This window comes from Piliocolobus tephrosceles, chromosome 19 (assembly GCF_002776525.5).
Source record: "Piliocolobus tephrosceles isolate RC106 chromosome 19, ASM277652v3, whole genome shotgun sequence".
Classification (NCBI taxonomy): Eukaryota; Metazoa; Chordata; class Mammalia; order Primates; family Cercopithecidae; genus Piliocolobus; species Piliocolobus tephrosceles.
This window is the reverse complement of record NC_045452.1, coordinates 35529284-35534861: the sequence shown is the minus strand read 5'-3', so window position 1 is coordinate 35534861 and position 5578 is coordinate 35529284. Positions and strand designations below refer to the sequence as shown.

Below are 5578 nucleotides of genomic sequence, written 5' to 3'. Positions count from 1 at the left end.
TTAGCCGTGCACCGGCCTAGTTTTATTTCCTGAACCGGATTCAGCCGGAAGGAGCTGCTGCAGACTGCCTCGGAGTCTTCCCGCGGGGGCCGTCTCCCCAACTTGGCGGCCTCTGCCCCGTGTGGCATCTCCCCATGTGACCTCTCCCCGTCGTGGCCTCTCCCCCGTGTGGCATCACCTGTGGGTTCTCACTGCGTGGAACCCCGGCCCCCTACTGTGGGGAGGATTGGCCGTTGGGTTCTGGGTGCCACAGTCCACAGAGGGCAGCCTGGCCCTCTCTGTGCCTCCCCCAGGGATGTTGCCGCTCCTTTGTCCCCTTGTGTCACCTGCCCTCTAGGACCTGCATGGCTGCAGTCCCACTGGCTGCCTCTGGGGGGTGCCCATGGCCCTGGAATGGGCCTGGGGGAGACTACGCCGCCCCGGGCCTCTCCACCCTTCCTCCAGGCCTCTTGCTCGACCCCTTCTTGCTGCCCTGTGTGACCCAGGATCCCTTTGGGCGAGGGCCGTGTTCTCTCCCTGAGTGGAGCCTCTGCAGGTGCTTCGCGAAGGCTGGCACCCACCTCTACCTGTGTGCCACAGCCTGGGGTGGACCCTGCAGCCATGGCCCTCCTGGCACTGTCCCTACCCTGTGCCCTGGCGGGTGTGCAGTAGGGACAGGCACCCTGGGGTCCTTGGAGGCTCAGCCTCCTCAGCCCTCACCCCCGAGACCCACTGTGGCCCCTGTGTCCACTCAGGGCTCATCTCAAGCCTGACCAGAGGTGAGAGGGGGCCACATAGGAGCCTCTACCAGCCTCTTCCTCACCATGGAGTGGGGGCACTTCCGTCCCACGGGGTCTCAGGCTTGCGGGCTCCGCCCAGCTGCCCAGGCCCCAGAGGGCACTTCTGACCCTTCTCTTTGGGGTCTGCCCTGGGGGGCTCCAGGCCACTGGCTCCACCCTGTCCCACTCCTGGAGCCTCCAAGCGCCTCAATTCTGACTGTGGGGAAAACAGAACCCTGGGAAGAAGCCTCACAGCTGTGGGCAGGGGAGGGCAGCCGGGAGCCCCATCTATCCCACGGGGCCTTTGGGTGAAGGCAGAGCCTGGGGGGAAGGTCATACCCGCGCATGGGCCCGTCCTGTTGGTGCCGGCGTCCCTGAGTGAGCAGCTGCCTGCCGCCCCTGGAAAGAGAGGCAGCTTGGAGAAGCAGCTTCAAGCTTTGGAGTCCCGCCCAGCTGCTAGCAGCCCCTGGGTCATGGTGCAAAGGGGAACGGTGGGGGCTGGAGGAGGAGAGAGAGAGGAGTGTGCCCAGGGCCCCCGAGGGCCCCTCTGGAGGTGTGTGGGGTGAGGCGGTGCTGGCTGTGCCCCTGTCTGAGATAGGCAGAGGGAAGGCACCTGGGGCTGAGCCGGGGTCCGCAGGCCAGTCCCTCACTGTTCTGGGGTTTGGTTTCCTCACCTGCACAAAGGGCGGGTCCTGTGCTCTCCGGAGGCCACACGGGGCCTCCCTGGGGCACTGAGTCTGACTTATTTCTGGAAACTGAGGCACAGGAGGACATTGCTAACCGGCCTCCCGCTGCCCTCTTTCCCAGGGGTGCAGCTCGTCCGTCCCCAGGGTTTCAGATTTGCCCAGCATGTTGCAGCGACTGCCTGGCACTCAGCTTGCCCGGTGCCGCCTGGCCCCGCAGCCTTTCCCAGGCCTCACAAGGGCGGCACAGATGGGGAAACTCCATCTGCAGGGGCGTCACCCCCGAGAGATGTGTCTGCCCCACGCCACGCTCCCTCGACAGTCACGTGGGTCCCGGGAGGGCACATGTGACTCTTCCCAGGGTTGCAGCGTTGGGGCGTGCCAGCCTGGCCCCGTGGGTGCGGAGTGCTGTGGACCCCTCGGTCCTCCCGACCTCGTTTCCCTTTGACATAGAAGTCTGCATGGCATGAATTCCAGTGACAACAGCCCGGGCCAGGCTCCCTGCGCCCCTGGTACCGCTGCCCAGGGCCGGTCTCTGCAGTCATCCTCCTGGTGGCTCCTCCCTCCCTCCCTCCTTTGTTCTTCTTTCTTTTCCTGCCTAAATGTTTATCCAGTTCCTCCTGTGTTAAATATGCGTGCTGTGCAACAAATTACCTTGAGCTTGGTGACTTCACCACCGCTGCATGTCAGCACCCAGCCGTACATGAGGGTTCGGGAGGTATGGCTGGGCCCGCCCAGGGTTCCCAGGCTGGAGCGGGTGCTGGGGCTGCCAGGCGCTGGAGGCTGGGCCTCTCCCACCCTCCCTGGCTGTTGGGAGGGTGCATTCTTTTTTCTTCCACGTCTTCTAGAGGATGGACTCTTGGCTGTAGGCCTCCCGTTTCTCTCATGGGCTATTCTTGGGGTTCCCTCAGATCCTGGAGGTACCCACAGCCCCCTTCCCTAAGGCTTCCCCACCCCCACACTTTGTTGCTTCAGTGCTAGCAGGAGAAAGTCTCTCTCATCAGCTTCCTCGGAGAAGGGCTCACCTGGACAGGTCAGGCCCCACGCTCGGGTGGGCACAGTACGGCGCCCTCCGTGATGCACTTAGAACCCGCCCCCAGAGCCCCTGAGTCCTGGCCGCTGGCCGCAGCCCTGCACCCCTCTCAGAGCTTGAACCAGGGGCAGCGCAGTGGCAGCCCCTTGCCTCTTCTGTCCCTGGAAAACTCTGCTCTGGGCGGTTTGGTGGAGAGTGAGAGGATTTGAAAACGTTGGTATGTGGCAGGAGCTGGCATAGACTCCCTGGACGCCCAGACCATCCACCCTGGTGCCACAGTACCTAATCCCCATGGCCAGGGCATTGGCGAGCAAGGCAGGGGCAGGGGAGGGGCGTTCCAGGTCCTCCCTCCTTGCCTTGACCTTCATCCCAGGTGACCCAGTGAGGCCCAGACCCCTGCCCCCTGCCCTGCCTCACAGTCAGGCTTCCATGTTCATCCTCATCCTCAGCTGAAGCCATGTCTCACATGGTCCCCGTGGGCCCCCCTGTCGCCCTCAGGGCGCTTGAGGGCAGGGCCAGGCCGGACCAAGTGTGGGGCCTGGCCGGGGGCAGGTGGGTAACGGAATAAGTATAGGGCTGAGGGTGCCGTGGCCTGTCTGCTGCCTGGCCTGTCCTAGGGCCAGTGGCCCTGTCCCTAGGGTGTGGGCCACAGGTCCCGTTCCCCGGGGAAGTGAAGGGCTCAGGCAGTCCCGTCCCCTCCCCTAGGGTGTGCCTGGGTAGCTCCTGGGCTGGCCGACTTGGAGCCAGCCTGAGTGCAGGTTTTGAGTCTGAGCACCAGGCCTTCACCCTGCCCCTGGAAGCCCTTGGGCACCTCCTGCTTTGTGCCACTTGCCCTGGGGTCTGTCCCTCCCTTGGACAGATAACACTGTCCTACTCTTTTTTTTTTTTTTTGAGACAGAGTCTCTCTCTGTCGCCCAGGCTGGAGTGCAATGGCGCGATCTCGGCTCACTGCAACCTCTGCTCCCAGGTTCAAGCGATTCTCCTGCCTCAGCCTCCTGCGTAGTTGGGATTACACGCACGCACCACCATCCCCGGCTAATTTTTGTAGTTTTAGTAGAGACAGGGTTTCACCATGTTGGCCAGGCTGGTTTTGAACTCCTGACCTCATGATCCGCCCGCCTTGGCCTCCCAAAGTGCTGGGATTACAGGTGTGAGGCACTGCGCCCGGCCCATAATGTCCTGCTCTTGCCCAAAGGCTCTGAGCCATTCGGGTCCCCTGGACATGGAGAAGCCACAGCCCGGTGCCACCTGTCCTTTCTCTCTGCTACTCACAGAGGCCGAGGTCTGCACACCCATGGCTGTCCCAGGCTGCCCCCCAGGAGCTGCCTTCTCACCGGCCAGGCTGTTTCTCAGCCCTGCGGTTCCCAAGGAAACGGCTTCCAGGCCGGCCCGGACGAAGTTCACTTTTCTCCCAACTGAAATGAGGCTTAATTGAATCCAGCCTCCGCTCCCTGCACCTCCACATCCTGAGTTTCTGCTCCGGCTCTCTCAGCCTGGGTCAGGTTGGGTGGATGATGACACTGTGTTCTGGCCTTGGGGTTTAGGTCGGAGTTGCTGGGGCCTGTGTGGGGTGATCACGGCGCTCTGTGGAGAGGGAGGAAGCCGCAGGTGAGTCCTGGAGCACGAACTGCCTGGAGTTGGGCTGGCTGGGGCAGGAGGGCCGTCTTTCGGGCACGCTTCCAACCCGTCAGTCAGCCGTGGGCTGCCCTTCCATTGAGATGCAGGGCAAACCTTGATGAGGTTTGTTCAAGGTGAATGTGTGTGAGGTGTGAGCCACTGCACCTGGCCCATAATGTCCTACTCTTGCCTCTCGCCTCAGGCAAGGGTCCCCAGCACCCGGGCTCAGCCTGTTTTGGAGGAGGGAAGGAAGCAGGAAGACTACACGAAGCCCCCGGTGAGTGCAGTGGAGAAAACACAGCAAGGTGAAGGATCGGCCGTGTGGAGGGCGAGCGTGTGGTCGGGGAGGGCCCCTTTGGGCAAATATTTCACAGAGGCAAAGCCGGGAGCCAAGTGGATATTTGGGGCAGAGTGGGGTCGGCGACCGGAGTAGCCAGTGCCAAGGCCCTGCAGGGGTGCACCTGTGTGTAGACCGATGAGGGGGCTGTGGCTGCAGGGGAAAGGTAGGCGGGGCAAGGGGATAGCGCCAGAAAGAACAAGTGGCCCCATTCTTCAGACCCTTGTGTGAGTTTGCTCTGATGGCTGTGACAAAAGACCTCAGGCTGGGGCTTCAGCAACCCACACAGATTCTCCCGCAGTCCCGGAGGCTGGGGCCTGAGGCCAGGGTGGTGGGGCTGGTTCCAGAGGCCTCTCTCCTGGGCGGCCACCCGGCACCTCCTCCCTGTGTCCTCACAGGCTGTCCTCCTGTGTGTCTGTGTCCTTATTGCTTCTTATAAAAACACAGGCAGGTTGGGTGGGGTCCACACAAATAGCCTTATTTTAACTTAAAAAATTTGTTTTTGTGTTCTGGCTTCTCAATAATTTTTTTTTAATTAAGGTATTTGTGACACAAGGATCATATATTTAAGATACAATTTGCTGATTTATGACCTATTTTTAACCTAATCGCCTCTTTTTTTTTGAGACGAAGTCTTGCTCTGTCGCCCAGGCTGGAGTGCAGTGGCGCAGTCTCAGCTCACTGCAAGCTCCACCTCCCGAGTTCATGCCATTCTCCTGCCTCAGCCTCCCGAGCAGCTGGGACTACCTGTGCCCACCACCATGCCTGGCTTTTTGTATTTTTTAGTAGAGATGGGGTTTCACCATGTTAGCCAGGATGGTCTCGATCTCCTGACTTCATGATTTGCCCACCTCAGCCTCCCAAAGTGCTGGGATTACAGGCGTGAGCCACTGCGCCCAGCCGCCTGGCCTCTGTTTTTGAAAAGAAGTGACCAGCACATTTTATGAGATAATGTAATTTCAACACCAAACAAATGAGGACATTACCAGAAAGGGTAAGTACTGGTCAATCTTAATTATTAGAAAAATATTTTTGAAAACAGCAAAGAAAATAACAGCAAAATTAATCAAGCAATGGATTTTGTCCCAGGAACTCAGGTTTAGTAAAACATTACAAAAGGTACCCAGATAATCATAGCTGATACTCAGTA

The 5578-nt window shown here is 60.2% G+C and overlaps 1 pseudogene; it reads right to left on the bottom strand.

The window, feature by feature from the left end:
- Window positions 1–835: 835 nt before the first annotated feature.
- On the bottom strand, window positions 836–1909 carry LOC111526600 (annotated as a pseudogene).
- Window positions 1910–5578: the final 3669 nt, after the last annotated feature.